Below are 22121 nucleotides of genomic sequence, written 5' to 3'. Positions count from 1 at the left end.
GAAATATCTTTTTCAGAGACCCCAGAACCATCTCTCTGAAAGGTAATCATAAGGAAGATAGCACTGCTATCCAAACTCTCTGTGGACAGCATAACCTGGGTGGTGTGCCTCACTCTAAGTTGTAAAACTACCTCTTGCCATAAGGACATGAGAATTTTATTTTTCCTTTGGATAAAGCCAGTTAACTAACACAGATTGTCACCCCAATTACCAAATGAATTTAGAATTAGTTCTGTGATAAGTGGTGCTGTCACGTCATCTTAGTTGAGGACTAGTTATTGTTTATCTTGAGAAGATGTACGTGATGGGTTATACTGGTTGACTATATAAAAGGGTGAAGTATCTTTCCACTTGCAATCCTTTTAGTAGATTGCCTGTGATAGCATCACATTCTGGGTTAATGCGTACCCAATCATACATTTTTAAAATATTCTCTTTCACTTTGTGGAGAAATTTTCAGCCTTGGGAGGATATTTTGTTTTAAATTAATTTCTCCAACAATTCTGGCAATGGGGAAGTGATGTTGTTTAAGCCACACAGTCTGTGGTATTTCATTATGGCATCCCTAGAAAATTAATACAGCCCTCATCTCAAACAAATGAATTATTGGTATTTTAGAATATCATTCCAAGAAAATAAAAGTAAAAATAATTTGGATAGCTAGAAGTAAATATCAAGAGGAATGGAAGAGGAAATGCAAGAATTAAAGACACCTTCCTTTTCACAGAAGGCTTCTCCTCCTTTCTCTGCTCTATCAGCTCCCTCTTCGTTTGTCTTTATCCCTCATGGCCTCAGAATGATTCTGGAGAAGGGGGAAGTGATGACCTTTTAGATAGATGGTTCCCTTCATTAAGGCATTTCCTATAAAGAGTGATGAGGACACAACTTTGTTAGCTGATAATTTGTTCTGTTTGAGGACACAGATGTGATTACCCACTGGCTTAGCCCAGATTCCACCTCCTTATCATACCTACACCAAATAGCTAGGAGAGAAAATGTGATAAGGAGACCTGATCAGGAAGAAATTGTAAACTTGGATAAACAACTGTCCCCTATAAAGGCAACAGGATGAAGAATAGCAGCACTAGTCACTTGAAAAAAAGGCAAACAAACCAGATGTTAATCAGATGAATGTCAACACAGGAATGGAAGCCAAAGTGCCATATAATTTACATTTTTCTTGTCTCAAAAAGCCCTTCCTATTTGGACCACCAACAAAGATGATGCTGTTGAAAAGCTACCCAAGGACTCCTGAGTCATTACCATGCCTTCCTTATCAGCTGATGTTACTCACTTAAAGCCTTCTTTCCCTTGTGCCCCAGAAGTTTGAATTACTCCAAAGCCTGTTTTCAGTTTACTGCCCCACATGTGGAGATGTATACTGGCTACCTTATGGAAGTCTGCAATCAGCCAATTTTGCTCTTTTTATAGAGCAATAACTTTGGGGTTCCAAAGATCACCACAACAAGGAGTTATTGTGACCAGGGGAAGACAATTATCTGTCACCCACACAAGTATGGAAGATCTGAAGGTGCTAGAGACCCAGTGAAAGGGGTGGCTAAAAGCAGTACTTGAAGTCTCATTGTTATGAACTGGAAGAAGTTGTAGCATTATACCCAGAAAATGGGTCTATTCTCAGCTGATTTCCATTAGTAGTTTGTTGAGGCTTTCACAAAATTTATTGGCATGGATCCAAGATCAGATCAAAATAGCCCACTAAACCTAGCCACCTTTATCTTGGCTTTCATGCAGACTCTCCAAAACCAAGTTAAGGAAAATGTGGTAGGATGACAAAGGCAGACTGGTACTCAGATTTTAGCAGCAACTACTCAGTTTTGGGATAATCTAGAGAAAGACAAGGAACACATCAAAGATTGCTGGGTTGGCTGCTCAGAACTCTTTCCTAAAGCAAATAGAATAATCCCTGCTCTGGCCAACCTACGAAGGGAATAATGGAAGAATGGAGAATGAATGCCATTTTTACAAGAAACCAGAATATTGGAAGACAGATTGTAGAAAGAGACGCTGAAGGATGCAGGAGCAAGGGAATCAGGGAAACCCAGAAGGTTAGGGAATAATTGGCAAACCACTAAAAGTAAACAGATTTAAGGTATCTCATAGGTGGGAACTGGTGATACTGGTTCTACTTAATATGAAGTTTTCTCAGGAATTTCTCACTTTCCATTTGGTGAAGAAAGGACCAATGCAGCTGTCACGTTGTTAGTCATGTTCCTTTTCATTCTTGTTCCTTTTCCTCCTTGGTTCCCATACAGATCGGTACCCAGACTGAGGAACATGAATCATTACTTTCTTCTGATTCTCCTGTAAATCTACTGGGTCCTCCTTGATTCCCCTACAGATTGATACCCGGACTGAGGAACATGCATCTGATTCTCCTGTAAATCTACTGGGGAGAGACCTGCTGTCAGAAGGGCTAACATTTTCTGTATTTTGAAGGCCCAACGGTGGAGCATCTTAAGAAAAGACATTTTACTTAGTTACCATATGCCTTCTGAAAGAAAAAGGATCTGGAGAGAGTGGTAGTCATCCATGCTGGAAGAGCACCCTGAGCTGAAACCAATTGATGTGTATCACTTGGGCCCTAAGGAATAATGATACTGGTTTCATTTGAAATATAGAATCAGTAAAAACCGTTTGCCAAAAGGATAAGTCATGGCCATATGTAAAACAATATCCTTTGTTAGGGGTTCAATTAAAAATAATAAAATCAGTAATAAAAAATTTAGAAAAACAAAGGATACTTTTTAAAAGGGCACTCATTCTGTAACACTCCCATACTTCCAATAAAGAAGAAAGAGAAATTTGATAAAGATGACCCTTATATAGATCTGTACAAGATTTTAGAGAAGTAAATAATTTGTAGTTCCATTAATCCATATAGTTTCTAATTCTGCAATTCTTTTCTTCTGACTTCAGTACTATTGTCTACAAAGTTTTTCTCTGTAATTGATCTATGTTCTGCATTTTTTCTTTCTCCCTCCCTCCTTCCCTTCCTTCTTTCCTTCCTTCTTTTTTTCTCTTCCTCTAGGATATGAATCTTGTTTCCTTTTTCTTGTGAAGAGTCCAATATTTCTGATACAGGATCTCTCAAAGATTTAGGGACTCTTATTTTCTCTAGTCATTTACAAACAAACACACAGACAGAAACCTAGAGAAATGTTTTCCTCAGGGGGATCTATAATTATTCAAATTTAGAAACTTTTTGGTAGCCTCAGAAATTAGAGAAAAATGCAAAATTGACACTTTAGCTTTGTGACATTTCTTTGCTTCACAGTAGCAAAGAGGCCCGTTAGGCAAATTGCGATATTGCTTAACTGAGGGCATCTGTTGTCAGCTACAGGCCACAGAATGTTACAATCTAGAAGTCAACTCACTTTGCAGATATAATCGACTACTAACAGTGAAAAAATTTAGACAATTTGGGGACAAGTACAATATTATACAGTGGATTCTAGTTTATGTGGAGTAGGAAAAACCGCTGATTTACATGATAATTCTCCAAATTTCTGCTTTGGCCCCTAGAATATGAAGAGGCTTTTGAAACCTGAAATTGGCTATCATCTTTCTCCCAGGTTTGGGGATTCCAAATTTGGGGAATTTTAACATTTGGATATTCCAAATTTTGACCTGATTTATCTGATGCTCTGACTCACTTTGCATATTTAACAATGCTTACTCAAGAGTCTTGTACTCAGGACAAAAGTGGCTCCCTTATAACTTCCTATGCTCTGGTAACTTACAAAATTCTGGAAGCTGAAGTGTTGTCTGGAATTAAATCTGCACAAGCAGACAAGTTAATAGCAGTTAGTAGAGCTATAATTCTTGGTTCTAGATTTAAAGTGAATATATTCATTTATATATTTATGTATATTCACTTTCCATGAATAGTTATGAATTTTCATGAATTTGTTATATATATAACTATATATATGCATATAACTAATAACTATATGTTTGGTATCTGTCATGCTATAAAGCAAATTTTTTAAAAAGATTTTTACTTCAATGGGAACTGAATAATCTCATAGAAATTTGTGGGGGTCTTTACAACTGCATGCTAAAATATCAATAATTCATTTTGCATAGAGAGTTGTGAAAGCTGTTATTAAAACATGACAGTTTAGAAGTTTTACTTTTAATACAATAGGAAAGATTTTTTCCATTTCCAAAAACATGCTTCATAGAAAAAATAGGCAAATGGATTATAAAAGGGGCTAGAAGAAATTTGACTGGATCATGGGAATTAACTAAAAAAACAATTCCTATATCACAGCTTGATTAGATGTTGTATCATAAACAAAATCATCTGATTAAAAAAGGTTTATTGTAAGGAGAACTGGTGGCTTATGCTCAAAAGACTCGAACTCTCCAATGGGTTTCAGGGAAGAAGTTTTAATAGGCCAAATTTGGGGGCAGGGCTGCAGGGTGTGAAACCCTCATCTGATTGGTTGGTGGTGAGATAATAGTATGGTGTTCCTGGAATGTCAATCATCAGCCTTCTTGTTCTAACCAGTCTGGAGTCAAGTGCTTGTGTTCAGCCTGAAGTTTTCATCCTCCACCTGGGGTGGGGTTGGGGGGCTGCTTAGTTCCCATAGAAGAACCCAGAGATATGTATCAAATTGTTATGTACCTCCCCTGAGGGTGAACCAGGACCAGGTTCCCCATCACTGCACTATTGTTTCTTTCCGCATTCTCTCACTCTCTTAATTAGGAGCTGTTTGAATCTGCCCTTTGGAAGGTCTAGGAGGCTGAAAGCCTTTTTCATACAAATAAGAAACAGGGGGAACAGGGGACACTGAAAGGCTTTTGTGCCCGGGAGGGCCTGACAGGGTTCTGCATAGTTTCAATACCAGAGCATTTGAATCCAATAATGAAAGTTGTGTTATCTCTACCGTTGTCCAGGAATTATGCAAATGTTTGCAGATTCCTATACATTATCATACACCCTTCCTCAAATTTGGAATTTGAGGGGAGGGCTGAAGGGTATGTAACCCTCCTCTGATCGGTTGGTGTTGAGGTAACAGTATGGTCGTCTGTTAGACTACAATCAAGTAGAATGATTGAATCAAACTTTTAAAAAATTCATTGGCTAAGATTCATCTATCTAACTGGTTGAAATGGCCCAGAGTTTTACCATTAGCCTTGCTAGAATGACCCCTGCACACAAACACAGAATCTCTCCCTTTGAATGTATGTTTGGCAGGCCTTGAATGTATGAATTCGAGTCTGAGATCATGCCCTCTATTGGACTTCAGTGAATCTTCTCATAATCACAATCATTTTCAATACTTAAAAGGGCTTCTTTCTTCCATAAAAACCCTGAGACTTAAAGCCATAAGGATCTGGAAGGACCTGTCCCTATGGACAGGGATATTTCATCTACACGTAGGTGTTCTGTAAGAAAGATAGACTGTTACCCTGCTGAGAAGAGCCTTTCAAGTGTTACTGATCATCCATTCAGCTCTCAGAGTTAACAAAAACTCACAAGAATTCATGCTTCCCCATGTAATGCCAGCACAACAGGACTGGACTGTGGTTCCCACAAAGGATTTGAAACTTAAGTTTTCAAGACTAACTGATACTAGTACTGAACTCAAATGAAAACAAGTGTTCTAGAAAACATATTACTTTTCTCGTAGACTGTCTTGCTGTCATAATCACAGTGAGGTTATTTTGATTACTTTAAGAATCACAGTTTACTAGAAAACAGAAATTACTTGTTATTTTTTGTTTTCTTTCTGTCCTCCCAGTAATGGCTCCCACAGTCTCATTTCCCATCAACTCTAAACTGTCCCGCCAGTATAAGCAGGGTCTGGACTTATAAGTCCAACAATCTGATAAATGACAGAGTAAAAGAGAGATCATCTTCATTAGTAATTTTTGATAACAACAAAGTAAAAGTGACTAACATGTCTCCAGCTACTCAATCCTGAAATGTGAAACACGAATATTTTAACTGGTTTGATTGGAAAGATGATGTAAAAATTCTAATTAATAGGAAAACAGAAATTTGGAATTGTAATATAGAGACTGAAAAAGACAGGGCTAATATTACTCAGTTAATTTCAGGGTGCAATTTCTCTCTAGTCCCAATATAGGTCGATAAATAAATATTAATACCTGTTATTCAGGGAGATTTTGTTAATTGTTATAATAGTATAACTATTGATTTAGACCCAAAGTAAGCAAAACAAAACAAAAACACCCACAGTATGGGTTTGTCCTAAAGACTTAAAACAGTTAGAGCCATATACATTACACACTAGAATTTCAATCTGTACCTTTCAATGGGTGCCTCATAATAAGACTTTTATACTAGATGATGGCCATGGATATCATTGTGTTTCATATCTGGGGAAATTATTTGTAAAGATAGAACAATTAGTAAAGGTCCTAGAATCATATAAATGCGATGGTACTTATGTAATTCTCTAAAATGCAGGAGAAATTTATTAGGTCTTGCAAGAAAAACTTAATTAAAAATTTAGACTATTAGGATACAGAGTTAAGCTACTCCTTACACTAAGGTGGGGAAAGACTTCATAAGGATCCACCACACAATATTTAGATAGTTATTAATTGAAAACCCAGGCAACAAAGATATCGCAACAATTTGTAAAATTCATGTATGACTAGGAAAAATTGTTATTTATTGCTAACTAAGAATTTTATTTAACCTTTTACCATTGATATGATATAGTCAAAGGTTATTTCCCAAAGGCAAATAATGTACTGAGTTTTTGAAAAATCAGTAACTCTGCTATTCCATCACAATTTTGATAATTGCTTTGCTTTATATTTCACTGTGTATTTACTGGATATTTAGATGGCTGCAGTTTTCCCAGAGAATGGTAGAAATAGCAATGGACATAATTATAAAATTGTTACTATTTAATAGTAACACAGGCAGGAGTTGGAAAAGGCAAATAAATAAGAATTAAAAATAAGATACTTAATTCTTCATGTTGAACATAGCTAAGAGACTCCTCTGACCACGACTTCTCTCTTCTTAGAGCATTTGCTTGAGAAAACTTGTAATTATAAGCTTCTTCTGTGTCACTTTGAAATGTATGTAAGTTGTTTTAAAGCTAATTAGCTTCTTGCCAGCTTTAAGACCCAGGAGTGTCTTTCTCAAGACCTGGGGAACATCTTTGACATGTAATCATCAAGGAAGACATCAGCTGTATCTCTGAGTTTTGTGGGAGGGTAGGAACCTAACATCAGTGGGTGCCTCACTCCAAGTTAGGAAGCTAGCTCTTGTCATAAGGATACAAGATGTTTATGTTTCTGGATAATGCCAGTTAGCTAACACACATGGTCACCCCATTGCCAAGTGAGTTTAGGATGAACTTGGTAGAACAGGTGCTGTTGTCAAGTCTCTTACCTGAGGACTAGTTATTGTTTATCTTGAGAACATTTATGTAATGGGGAGTATCTGATTAGCTGTATAAAAAGATATTGTTTCTTTCTTTCTGCAGTCTCTTCGGTGGATTGCCTGTGATGTATATCATTCTGGTTTATAGTTTTCTTTCTCTTCTATCTTTGTGGAGAGGCTTTTAAGGTTGGAAGATTATGTTTTTAATTATATTTCCTCAACTCAACCTAAATATCAAAGGATATCAAAGTAACAATTCTGATGTTCACCCCATCACTGAAATTGGGGATTTAGATTTAATCATGATCTTCCATTCAAAAATAGTTACAAATCTAAAAATGTACTGCAGAATGACTACCTTACGATCTGTGAAGATAAGAATCATTTTATTCATGAAAAAACTTTTCTCAAAGCTAAGACATAATTTTTCCTCTATTAAAGAATTTTGAATCACTGAAATGTACTACCTGTATGCTCCTTATTTCCAGTAAATTAAGTTATGGAGGGAAATGGTTGATTGTAAACCTGGAAAAAAGATTTCATTTGAATTGAAAAAAACATATATATCCCAATATAATGTTGTTATACTTAAAATCTTATTACCAAACATAATCTCCTGTAACAAATTCAATAGTAAAAACTGAATAAAGGTAAGACATAACTAATAAGAAATAATATTGGATAATGGACAACATTGCTTACAAATGCAATTGAAATGTAAAAGAAACATTCTGTATAAGATCTATTAAAATGTACTTTATGTATATAACAAGTAAGTTAGTCTTGTGATATGTTTTTAAATTAGATTTTCATTTCTTATTTACTTATCCAAAAAATTGCTAAGTCGCTCCTTATAAATCCCATTTATCTCATGTATTTTCATAGTATGTTCTGAAGAAATACTAAAATAAAATATATGCCAGAAACTATTTGGTAGATTATGTATTTGACTTAGATATATGTATGAATAATATTTTCAATGAATTTCAATGTATCATAAGTTCAGAGAAAAGTGTTTCAATTTAAAAAATAAATAGGTACTGGTCTCAGCATAATTTAATATAAGCTTGTGCTTCTTTTCCATTTTATTTTCATTATTTCCTTTATGTTTCCAGATGACCTTTGGCAAGTAACTCAATTTTCTGTGCATTTTCCACTTTTTTATGATAAGTATTTATACTTTATAACAAACAAATATCATGCTGTTTTCTTCATTCATTCATTCACAAATTCATTTTTAAGCTACTACATACTGAATGCATATTAAATGCCACATGTTGTCCTGCATACTTTCTCACCTCTTTGGATATCTAATTGGCATTTCAAAATTTATACCAAAATTGATCCTTCTCTAACATTAATTTTTAAAGTGAAATGTTGTCCCCATTTTATAGAAAGATACTTCCAAACACCTAGTTTTTCAAACTATAAACCTGAAGTCCCAATTCCATCACCTTTCTTTCATCACAGCCTACAAGTTATGCATTATCTAGTTCTGCCTATTTTAACCCCTAAATAATTCAAATCTCTGCTTTTCTGTATCTCCACCAATACCAGCCTAGACCTTTCTACCTAGTCTCTACCTAAGGAAATGTATTCTTTCTTAGTTGTTTCCCTGAGTGCCTTCCTCCCTCCTTTAATTTGCTTTTCATACTGCAGCCAAAGAAGCATGTACACAATGGAAATACTAACTCTCCCCACCAGGATCCTGTTTCAAAATTTTAACAGTTTCCACTGATGTGGGATAAAAACTGCCATCTTAACATGAATTAGGAGAATATACATGATTTGACCCTTGCTCATTTTATTCTTTACAGAGTCTCCAACACAGCTCCTTTTCCACCCTATATTCTTCGTGGCATATTTCACTGTTCCTCAAATGATTCATTCTCCCTTCTACCTAAAAACATTCTGCCATGACTTTTCCTCTTCCCAGAATGAATTTTTCCCTCTTTCTCATCTACCTTATTGCCACAAATCTTCAAAGTTCAATTCATTCATGATCTCATTGAGAAAACTTTATTCAAACCTCTAGACTTAAGTCCTTATATTATGACTTGTCCTTATGTTATTAAAATAAATATAATATTTATTGGCATTTTAATAAAATAATTGTGTAATTGGTTCTTCAATTTCTGTCTCTTATTCTAAACTTCAAGCTCAAAAAAAGTGCTTTCTTGTCTTGTTATAACTGTAAATGTATCTATGCAAATGCAGCTATGTAAACAGTGGTAAGGTTAGCACCTTGCACATAGTAGGTGGTCAAAAAATATATGAAAAATAAATAAATATATAGTATAATATTTAATTTATTCTCATTTCACATTTTCTGCCATAAACCTGTATAGTGTAATTTATTATTCCTCAAATAAATGCATTGAGGTATATAGACAAGAGAAACAAACAAATAGAAGAGTAATGTTTTCTCACTTTTAGGTTTTTTGTTTCTTATAATTTTTGAATTTGCTAGCATCTCACTTTCTTTTTTTCCTTCCTCACAATGCCTATATTTATGGTGCACAGCGTCAGGAATACAAAAAAGATGTGATCACAAGAGTGAAAAAGAGAGTCTTTACTTCTGTTTGAGCAGTTAAGTGAATGGTCTAATGCCTTCTAATTGTGTGGATGAAACTACGTACAGTAATTGGTTTATTTTATTTTCTAAAGTGAATATTTATTTTACTAAGTAAACGATTTGATAGTTTTAACAAATCAATGAAATCAAAATATTTAAGTGGTGTTTTAATGCAGGCAGGATCTAATACAAATAAAGGCTTTTACCTCACCCCGGGAAAAGTTGGGCCAAATATTGAAATAGGTTGTTCACTCAACACAGCCACTTCAAGATTTTTTAAAATCCAAATAATTATAAGCATGTGTAATGTGACCACCTGGTAATTTTAAAATGCCAAAATTACTGTGTTGGGCAAAATGTTTCAGCCCAACTTCCGCCAAGGGAATTTTGTTTTTCTGTAAGAAAAGATGGCCTCTGTCCTGAACTAGAGAGCACTTTAAAGACATCCTGGAATTGATTGATGAAAGAGTGCCATTTTACTTCCCTGATCATCCTTGGTACATCAGGACATGGATTGAAAGAGCTGATAGTTAAGAGAGGGTTTGTAGTCAACTGGGACTTTGTGTCCACTGATATTTCTTCTTCCTTATATTCTGTAACCCCCTAATTTTCACATTTTGAAAGAACTTGGTTGCTTTTCCTTTGGTTCTATTGCTTTAAAGATTTTCCTATGAATGAGAATGAACAGAGAGCTTAAAAATATTAGGAAGATAAATAACAAATGCATGTTTGGGATAAATGGAATTGCTACTCATCCTAATAGGAAGCAAGGGCATGTTGGGGATGGTGGCCAAGTTCACAAAGGTGGAGAGTGACTAAAGACATGTGCTTTATTAAGAGCTTTTCTTCTCCTTCCACCTTCCTGATAGTTCTGTCTTGGTTTTGTGTTTATTTTTTTTTTTATTGGCTGGCCTATCTTCATTCACATTTAAATATAAAAGTTTTTACTTTCTCCTTTCAAATATTTTCTCAAGAAGATTTAGCCTTCTCTGTATTTTGATCTATATCCTTTTTACTTCATTCATATCTAACTAGTATCTCCAGATATTATTTCTCTATTGACCCCAAAATTAGGTGTTTCAACTAATAAATCGAATTTCTTGAATAATACATAGACAGCTCAAACTCAGTAAGTGGTATGACATGACTAGATGATTTCTTTGCACTCCTTGGGCAGTCCTTGAAGTAGGGATAAGGTTAGGGAGATTTTTGCATAATCTAGATTAGGGTTTCTCTACCTTGGCACTGCTGACGTTTTGGGTCAGATAATTCTTTGTTGTGGGATTGTAGGATATTTACTATAGTCCTTGGCCTCTATCCACCAGATCTCATTAGTACCCTGCTCCTAGTTGTATCACAAATATATCTAGACACTGCCAAATATCCCCTTGGGGGCAAAACCACCCTTAGTTGAGAACCACTGATCAAGATGATAAAGATCTATATTAGGACCACAGCAGTGAGAATGGAGAAGTAATAAAAGCATCTTGGAGGAAGATGCAATGAGATTAATGACTGAGTATATGAACTTAGGGAGAAGGAAGAATCTCAGGTTGTTTTCTAGTCTGGTTATTAAGGACTTCCTAAATTTCAAAGTCTCATACCTTTGTAATGCTTTTATCTTCTATGCCTTTTTTTTCATACTATTCTCTTTACCCAGATTTCTCTTTGATCTCCTTATATATGCCTAACAAAATTCTATTAATCTTTGTGGCCTAACTCAAATATCACTCACCACCATTTTGACTACTTTTCCACTCTTACACTCTGAGAATATTTTCATTCTTCTTTGATTCATGAGTTATCAGTAATGACCATATTCCTCATGTCTTTACTGGTAGAAACTTGCATCATTTTTATATCCCTTCACAACTTACTATACTGCATGAAATATAATAAGTGCTTTAAAAATGTTGAATGGTTTACTTAGTGAATAAGATACAAAAAAGAAATTTTTTTTTCAGAGTGAACAATTATTGTTGTTTAGATATTCAACATGCCTTAACATTATTATTTATTTTGAAATAATAGGCTTACTCTGCAGTATCTGTATATTTATTTTCAAAAAATTGTTTGGATAGAGCAGGTAAAATATGAGTATGAAGTATAATTTCAGGAACATAAAGTATGGAAATATAGAACAATTAAATTTATATCTGTAGAAACCAGAAGTTTATCAAGTAACCCAATAGCCATTTCATATATAGCAAAATAGATGGTCAAAAAATGAACATAATGAAGTTAAGTGCTTCTCTAAGAAACAGAAATCTTGCTTAACATTAGTTAATACCATTTCCTTAATATTTTCATAGGTTTGAACAGAGAATATGGGCCTGGACTAAAAAAAATGCAAAGGGGGGCTAGGGAAAGAGTCTATCTTCCATAGCTTCAAAAAATGAGTCTAAAAATTTAATCTGTAAGTATACTTCTACATTTTCTAGAGAATATGTGAAGGGTCATACATACACCTAGAAAAATATTTATAAAATAAAACTGTAAAATATAATCAATTCATTATACACAGAATAAAGGATTAAAATAAACTTTAGGAGTCAGATATTTCAAAGTAACTTTTACAAAGCTTTGCATCCACATATTTGAACCAAGGGAACTGTCTTTCTTCACACACCCTCTTATTCAGCATCCCCACTGAGCTATTGTAAATTATTTCACTAATAAACTTCATCTTGAATTTCTTTAATCCTAAAAAATTATGCTCTTCTTGTTATGAGGAATATGATGATATTTTGAAGTTATATAATGTCAGAGAGCACAATTTTTGAGTTTAAAAATAGCCCTTCTATTTTTAAAATTTAAAATATAGAGAAAATGTTCTAGTTTTATTGTGTTGTCTAGCAGAATTCTGGATTATCTTATCAATATTTACTAATTAACTGTTATATAATAATATTTTACATTGTTTAAATATCAAAATACAAAAATAATTACACAAACAGTGAAAATCTGAAGAATTAAATGTCTGTTTTGTCTATAAGACCTCAACAAATGAGCTCATTTGGGATGTTTTGCTGAATTTGGAAAAACCAAATATTATAATGATCTTTTATAGAAAAAAGCCCTCTGCTTACTACACAGGCACGTTATTTAAAATAATCAGAAGACAGAAAATGAAACACTACATATTTGCATTAATGGTTAAAAAATAATTTCCTCTAGCCACTTAGGCAGAACCATATTCCCATTATGCTAATGTGGTTGTTGTTTTCCATACTCTATTTATCTGCCTCCATATAAAATTCATTAGATCCACTTCAACGTACAGATTTTAAAATCAGTCATATTGTTATTATCTCTACCATGACATATGTAAAACTCCAGCCTTCCTTTTACAAACCCTCTTCTACTTCTCACAATTCACTTTAACACATAACACACACACACACACACACATACACACACACACATATATCTTGGCTCTGGAATATGGGGAGTCATAAGTTGGTAGTTTTTTTGTAATTAAGACCACAGACTTTATTGTTTGACTTAAGTTTGAATTCCTCCTTAAGCATTTGTTATTTATGTGGCCTTGGCAACTTGCATCACTTATTGAAGCATCAATTTTCTCATTTTTGAAAATAAGACTTATAATTCAGTGCTGTGAGGTTAAATGAAAGAGATACTACAGTTAAAGTGCTTAGCTTAATAGTTGGCTCATAGTAAGCCTTAAATAAATATTAGTAAAAATTATAATTAGATCACTGGTATAGCAAACTCTGGGGTTATAAAATCTTCCAGTGCCTGCAATTTGGAAATTCTAGTTAAATGTTGAAGTCCTACAATGTTAATGAAAAGATTTAGCCTCAAGAATCTGAAAATATGTTCATCAGATAAATATGTATGGGACTAGGACCAGGAAAAGGAAATAGAAAACATCCTTTGAGAAGGGTCTAAAAACCAATTTTACTATATAGAGAAAAGAGTTCTTAACTCTTCAGAAGTAGAGGTTATTAGAACAATTTTCAAAGGTTCCAGGGTATAAAGGGCTGGTGAGAAGAATTAACCCGTGCAAGGGAAAGCAAAGCAAAACAAACAAATCACCTCAACTGATCACCTTCCCAACTGCCATTTTTCCAGTTTAGTGTGTTTCAGCTAGAATAGACTAACACTGCTATTTCCTGACTCCTCTCTTTTACATTTTCTCTCTTCTCCATTTCATTTTAGTCATTATTACCTGACTGATCTTCCTAATCCATAATTCTGTTTTAAAAAGAAAAAACACATCAGTTGTACTCCATCACTTACACAAACAATGAAAATTTTCTATCCCTGGTATGCCAGGACCTTTATTATGTGGCCTCAACTTGCCTCTGCAACATTTCTCAACTTTCTACCTTCTGTACACACTACATATTGCTTGCTTTCAGTAAGCTTTCTTTTCTATTGGATGATAAAACTCATATCATTTATAATTACAATAGAGTGTATACTGTGTACCTATTAAACATGGGTTGTGTTAAAGTCAAAGAAGATTATAATCTAAATCAGATTGGGAGAATCAAGAATGCCTTCATAGGGCTAAAGCTGAGTTGAGGGCTCCTAAGGGACAGTTAGAATCTAGCTAAATTAAAAAAGGTAAGGTGGAATATGATTTCAGGTAAAGAGAATGCTTTGTATAATGGACAGCATGGCCATAGTAGGGGCTGAGGCTATATATGCACACACATAGGAGGCTTCATATATATTATATATATGACCAAGTTCTTAAAGAACATTTTGTGTTAATGTAGGAAGTTTGAGGAGTCTTTAGGATTTTCTATATATAAGATCATGTCATCTGCAAACAGAGGTAATTTTACTTCTTCCTTTCCAGTTTGGATGCATTTTATTTCTTTTTCTTACCAGGTTTCTCTGGCTAGGACTTCCAGTACTATGTTGAATAAAAGTGGTATGAGTGTGCATCTTTACCTTGTTCCCTATCTTAGAAGAAAACTTTCCAGTTTTTCACAATTTGAGTATGGTGTTAGCTGTGGGCTTGTCAATATATGATATTTAGTATGTTGAGGTAAATTCTATACCTAGTTTCTTGAGGGTTTTTAAAAGGAAAGTGTGTTGAATTTTGTCAAATGCTATTTTATTTCTGCCTCTGTTGAGATAATTATGTGATTTCTATCATTCATTCTGCTAATGTGGTATATCACATAGATGAAGAGTCATTCAAAACATGTAAAGTTTCAGTTATACAAGATTAATAAGTTCTAGAATCTATTGTACAACATTTTGCCCTTAGTTAGCAATACTGTGTTGTGCATTTGTTAAGATGGAATCTCATGTTAAGTGTTCTTACCACAAAAGACACAAAAAATGAAAACAAACAAACAAAAACACAAAGGGGAAAAAGGAAACCTTTGGAGGTGATGGATATGCTTATTACCTTTATTGTAGTGATGGTTTCATGGGTGTATGCATATGTCAAAACTCAACAAACTGTGTAGTTTAAATATGTGCAGTTTCTCATCAATTATACCTCAATAAAGCTGTCTAAAGAAAAGTTTGAAATTTATTCTAAAGACAGTCTTTGACAGACTTAAAGTGGGGAGTTTTGTGATAACATTTCCATTTTTAAAAGTATCCTAGAGAAGAATGTAGAGAATAGTTTGGAAAGGGTACAGACTGATATAAGAAAGAGAAATAGAAATATTTAGTATTTTAGAAGGAAATATCTAGAAGCCCAAATTAAGGCAGCATGTTAGGAATGAAGAAGCTGGTTCGAGTCAAAACAATTTAACAAAAAATGTTGAACAGATGCAACGAGATTTGGTGACTTCATAGATGTGACAGGGTGATGCCTGCCGTTCAGAGGAAGAAGTCCAATATAATCCACAGGTAAAATTTGCTCAGGCCATGAGGTACTGACTCAAAGGATCTGGGACTCTTCTGGTATAATCTGTTTTTTTTTGTGCAAGTTTCAGGATATCCTTCTTTGTGGCGATAGCTATGTACTGGGTTGGCCAAAAAGTTTGCTCGTATTTTTCTGCAACATCTTATGGAAAAACCTGAACGAACTTTTTGGCCCACTCAATATTTGAAATAAGTGTATGATGTTAATTTCATTCCTAGAGAAAGTTCTCATGTTAAAAAAATGGCAAAAATTTATGGTATTTGGAATTTAACTTTTGTCAATCAAACTTAAATGGATGAGATTTGCAACATTTCTACAATATTGATGTTTTGTCAGTGATTCAAAATGTTCACTGAATGTTGATTTTACAGCATTCATAGCTAAAACTTTATTAAACCCTCTTGCACTGTTGTTGGGAATGTAAACTGATACAGCCACTATGGAGAGCAGTACGTATGTTCCTTAAAAAACTAAAAGTAGAACTACCATATGATCCAGCAATCCCACTACTGGGCATATACCCTGAGAAAACCATAATTCAAAAAGAGTCATGCATATATACACTATCAAATATAAAATAGATAGCTACTGAGAAGCAGCCGCATAGCACAGGGAAATCAGCTCAGTGCTTTGTGTCCACCTAGAGGGGTGGGATAGGGAGGGTGGGAGGGAGACGCAAGAGGGAGGGGATATGGGGATATATGTATATGTATAGCTGATTCACTTTGTTATAAAGCAGAAACTAACACACCATTGTAAAGCAATTATACTCCAATAAAGATGTAAAAAAAAATCATATACCTCAGTAACAACTTATTTATTGATATTTGACTAACTACAATCATACTAAAACTAGAAGAATATTATTATTAATATTTATTATATAATAAATTCCATTTAAAATTACCTTTATTTGGCAGCACTCACCACTCAATGTTAATATTAAGGATGCTAGTAAATTCATCTAAAATTCTCAATATTGGGACATCATTCAATGTCCAAAATGCTGTATTAGGCACTTTAAGTAATATATTATGCATTTAATTCATTTGTGAGTTATTTTTAGTGAGTTTTTAAAAATCTCATTTGGTAAGGCTGAGTGTACTGAGAGTATGAAATATCAAAAATGCTTTCAGACAGAGTTAGCTTCAAGGAGATACAATCTGTGACGTTGCACAAAGCCTGGCACTCAGAAAGGCCACATGTCTGAACTTGAAAAGTCACCCCCACATTCACATTTTACAATTTAAGATTCTTTGTTTCTTTCTATGAGTTTGATTTTTAAGATGCATTTTGCTTTCTAGGTCTTGAAGTAGCATTAAGAATAAGGACAGAGTTTTGAAAAATTGTGGACAATGCTTTCAGTGAACAGATTTTCCTTGGTATTTTAAAAATTTTACCCTACTAAGTTATAAAATAATTTCTTTCTGGGCTTCCCTGGTGGCACAGTGGTTGAGAGTCCGCCTGCCGATGCAGGGGACATGGGTTTGTGCCCCAGTCCGGGAAGATGCCGCGGAGTGGCTAGGCCCATGAGCCATGGCTGCTGAGCCTGCGCATCCGGAGCCTGTGCTCCACAATGGGAGGGGCCACAACAGTGACAGGCCCGCGTACTGCAAAATAAATAAATAAATAAATAAATAATTTCTTTCTGCTATAGCAGGGGTGGGCAAAACCATGGCCTACACCCATGTATTTACCTATTGTTTATGGCTGTTTTTTTTTTTTTTTGAAAGTAAAACCATTTAATTCATTAATGCCTGTAAAATTTCATAATATAACATGAAAATAATTCAGCGGTAATTACACAATTAAATCCATGGCAGAATTGAGCTTCATGGTGACAGTTTCACCTGGGTAGAGTCATTTAGCCAATAGGTTGACGTTTTCCTCTCTCCAGTCACTCTTCTTCCCAGGAAGTGTTGCTATTGCCTCTTTTCTTACTTTCCTGACCTTTCTCTTCAGTGTTGCATGTTTGTGCTTTTATGTTAACCTTTGGAATTATCGAACAACTTGCAACCAGAATCTGGGAAGTCATGGCCAATGTGTTTCTAGCTAATAAAGCAAAATCAAAGGAAAGCAATCCTCAGGTTATCATTTCAGCACCACATGGGCTTCCTCTGTATTCCACACGTTCAGTGTTGATGATGATTCTTTTTCTTTTTTTTCTTTTTGTTAGTGTTAGTGATTCTTTATCAGATACTGACCTCTTTTATTCCAGTAAGATGATTTATTTGATATTCTGGGGGGAAAAATTAAACCTCTTACATTTGGTTCATTTTTTTTTTTTTACATCTTTATTGGAGTATAATTGCTTTACAATGGTGTGTTAGTTTCTGCTTTACAACAAAATGAATCAGTTATATATATATATATATATATATATATATATATGTTTCCATATCTCTTCCCTCTTGCATCTCCTTCCCTCCCACCCTCCCTATCCCACCCCTCCAGGCGGTCACAAAGCACCAAGCTGATCTCCCTGTGCTATGCGGCTGCTTCCCACTAGCTATCTACCTTAAGTTTGGTAGTGTATATATGTCCATGCCTCTCTCTCGCTTTGTCACAGCTTACCCTTCCCCCTCCCCATATCCTTAAGTCCATTCTCTAGTAGGTCTGTGTCTTTATTCCTGTTTTACCCCTAGGTTCTTCATGACATTTTTTTTTTCTTAAATTCCATATATATGTGTTAGCATACAGTATTTGTCTCTCTCTTTTGAGCTACAACAGCAGACGTTAGTAGTTATAACAGAGACAATCTGGACTGCAAAACCTAAAATATTTGAAAAAGTTTGCCAGTCCCTGTACTGGAGAATGAGAAATATTATATATTGTATGTTGATGAATATTCCAGTGAGATTTTTGTTTATTGTAGGACGGGGGTCCGCAACCCCCGGTACCAATCCCCGGCCTGTTAGGAACTCACCCGCACAGCAGGAGGTGAGCAGCAGGGGAGCAAGTGAAACTTCATCTGCCACTCTCCATTGCTCCCCATCGCTCGCATTACTGCCTGAAACATCCCCCCCCAACCCCGTTCATGGAAAACTTGTCTTCCACAAAACCAGTCCCTGGTGCCAAAAAGGTTGGGTACCACTGTTGTAGGACACCCACACAGCTGGGGTAGTCAGTCTTAGTACTTACAAGAACACAGATATTTCATGTTTGTACTGGGTTGAATAGTGTCCCTAAAAACTCATGTCCATTTACAACCTGTGAATATGACTATTGTGAATGTTGTTGTCCCCCACAAAACTGGTTTGTTGAGATCCAAACTCCCAATGTGATGTTATTAGGAGGTGTGGCCTCTGGGAGGAGATTATATTGTATGGGTGGAGCACTCATGATGGGATTAGTGCCCTTAGAAAAAGACCCCAGAGAGCTCTTTCACCCCTTCTACCATGTGAGGACACAGTGAAAAGACAGCTGTCTATTAACCAGGAAGTGGACTCTCTCCAGACTCTGAGACAACTAGTGCCTTGATCTTGGACTTCCCAGCCTCCCAGCCCTGTGAGAAATGAATGTCTAATGTTTAAACCTGCCAGTCTATTTTATTTTTATTATAGCAGCCCAAACCAACTAAGACAGTGACTTTATTTGTACATACGGTCTTTGCAGATGTAATAATATTAAGATGTAGTCATACTGGATTAAGGTGGTCACAAAATCCAATATGATCAATTTCCTAAGAAGAGGGAATTTGGGGCACAGGCACATACACAGAAGAAAGATGATGTGAAGATATAGAAACACGGATACACAGGGAAGAAGGCTGTGTAACAAAGGAGTCAGAGATTGGAGCAATGAGTCCGCAAGCCAAGAAACACCAAGGATTGATGGCAAACACCAAAAGCTGCAAGTGGTAAAGAAGGATTCCTCCCTAAAGCCCTTGATCTGGCAGAAACCTTGATTTCAGACTTTCAGCCCCCCAGAACTGTGAGAGAATAAGTTTCTGTTGTTTAAGGTGACCCAGTTTGTGCTATTTTGTTACAACAGCACTAGGAAACTAATATAATATTTTAAACAATTTTGATAAAATACTCAAGTACACTTGAACTATTGAATATTTTTTTCTAAAATTTTACTGGTTTAAAGTAGAAGACTAATGATTATTAGTATTATAGCAGAAGAGTTACACTTTGAATAGGCTTGTGCCATATGGCAATTTTACAAAATACTTTATTCCTTTTTAATATAAAACTTGTATTGCATTTTAATTATCAACTATGACTTAGTGGGTCAACATAGTCCTCCAAAGATAAAATAGGATGTATAAATGTTTATCTTAATATTCATTTAGTAAAAGACCAATCATTTTTATGATTCTTAAGAGCACACAAATTAAAGTTATGATGGAAAGTGTAGCTTAATTTCTTCCTTTTACTACTTATCTCTGTTAATTTCATAACTATTAAATTCTGTAAAGCAATTATTACCAATCACTGCAGCTCAAGAGCAATAGCTACTTTATTTGTTAATTAAATACTTATCTAAGGCACTTCATTTTGAGTGTTAACAAATATTTACTTATTTCTTACTAAGAATAAAAAATTTATTTGTAATTCAGGAGGACAGTCTGGATATCTAAGCTATTGGATATTAAAAAATAATTTTGGCAAAATTACATAATCAAAGAAGGAACATGAGAGCATGTGTAGTAACTATGAGTGTCTTAGCACCCAATTTTATCAGTAACTTATCATCTCTATTTCTCCATAACCATCCTGCTACATTGCAGAGCATTCTACATATTTTTGTGTTTTAAGGTACAATTGAGTGTATGTTACTACATTTGTCACCATGTAATTTGTGGATCCAAGTATCATTTCAGAACCCCAAACAGCATTTATTAAATTTGCTAAGTAATTATATTTACTCCTGATAATTTCAATTCTACAGTGCAAATCAGCACGTGTGTCTAGCAAGTTATATTTCTTCATCTACAGAGCCCCTGCTGTACATAGAGCATCCACTAGTAACTTTCCTTAATTCTCTTAATTGCTTGGAGCAGCCTGAGCCACTCTTTTCACCTAATCTGATACTTTCTGTTGTGTTTCATAAGAAAACGTAATAGTCTGGAGAGAGGCCACTTATAATTACAAGAATTGAAATACAAGCACACTCATGTCTAATATAGATTTGGAGTCAACTTTGCAGCATTTACACGTATATCTGTGTAATACAAACATTTCGAGAAACTCTAATGGCCCAGACTCAGAGAGAGGGAAACAATAAGAGGAAAGAAATGCAAAATAAAACAGATGACTAATGTTTTGAAAAGATTATTATGCATTCTTTTAATATTGTATAATGATACTAAAATTCATTTTACAACAAATCTTTTTTGTTTTATTAGGATTTTATAATTATATCCACTTGTATTGCATTTATTTTCCAAAGAATCAGTTATGAATGTACATTCCAATGTTGTTCAACTGGGTGTTCATCGAACATGTTGTTTTTTTTCTACTACTCTTAACTTTGACATTCTGTTTCATCTAAATAAAGTGCATGAGACCAGATTTACCTGATGCTCTTAGACATGCTCAGTCTTTGATGCCTATGTTTAAAATAAATGAATGATTGGATGGATGAATATTGCTCTTAAACCTTTAAAATGCTGAAAAGGTGACCAGTAATATTTCTTGCAGGGTAATATCTTAGCTTTATGCACCACAATTAAATAGGAATTATTTAGTGAGTTCAGCTTATTTTACCTGTACAGTATATAATAAAAAAATGTAAGCTAATGTTTTAAAGTGTTTAAAGAAACAGAACTCTTAATATATTCTGCAGAAATTTTACTCAAGGAAACCTCATAGAAGAAGCAGTTTCCTTCTGAAAAGCTCAATTACCATGCAAAGTAAAATGCTGTTACTAAAGAAACAGGTTCCCCTAGAACAAAGCAAATGACTACATAATTTGAAATCTAGCTTGTACCTGCATGAGTGAGAGAGAACTTTTGATTCCATTAGTCTCTGTCACTCTCAGCAACATTGTGGGTATTGTGTAAAATTAAGTGAGGAAGGCAACATTGGCTGATGGAATGGCGAACACCTATTTAATAAAATCATTTTTCTTGTTTCAATTTACATTTTTAACTGATGATATTTAGACTGTGGGCCTGCATGTACCAGGAAGCTGTGCAAGCACAGAGGGATGGCTAAAAATACTACCTATATCGTTATTGAAATAGCTGAAAAATCACCTTGGTCCAATATAAGAGACATTCTTCTATTAATTCAAACATGTTTGTTCTTAAGATTTTGGAGGTTGTCAAATCTTTTGAGAAC

The sequence above is a fragment of the Phocoena phocoena genome, chromosome 5 (genome assembly GCF_963924675.1).
Source record: "Phocoena phocoena chromosome 5, mPhoPho1.1, whole genome shotgun sequence".
Classification (NCBI taxonomy): domain Eukaryota; kingdom Metazoa; phylum Chordata; class Mammalia; order Artiodactyla; family Phocoenidae; genus Phocoena; species Phocoena phocoena.
The sequence above is the reverse complement of the archived record's forward strand: the minus strand, read 5'-3'. Positions refer to the sequence as shown.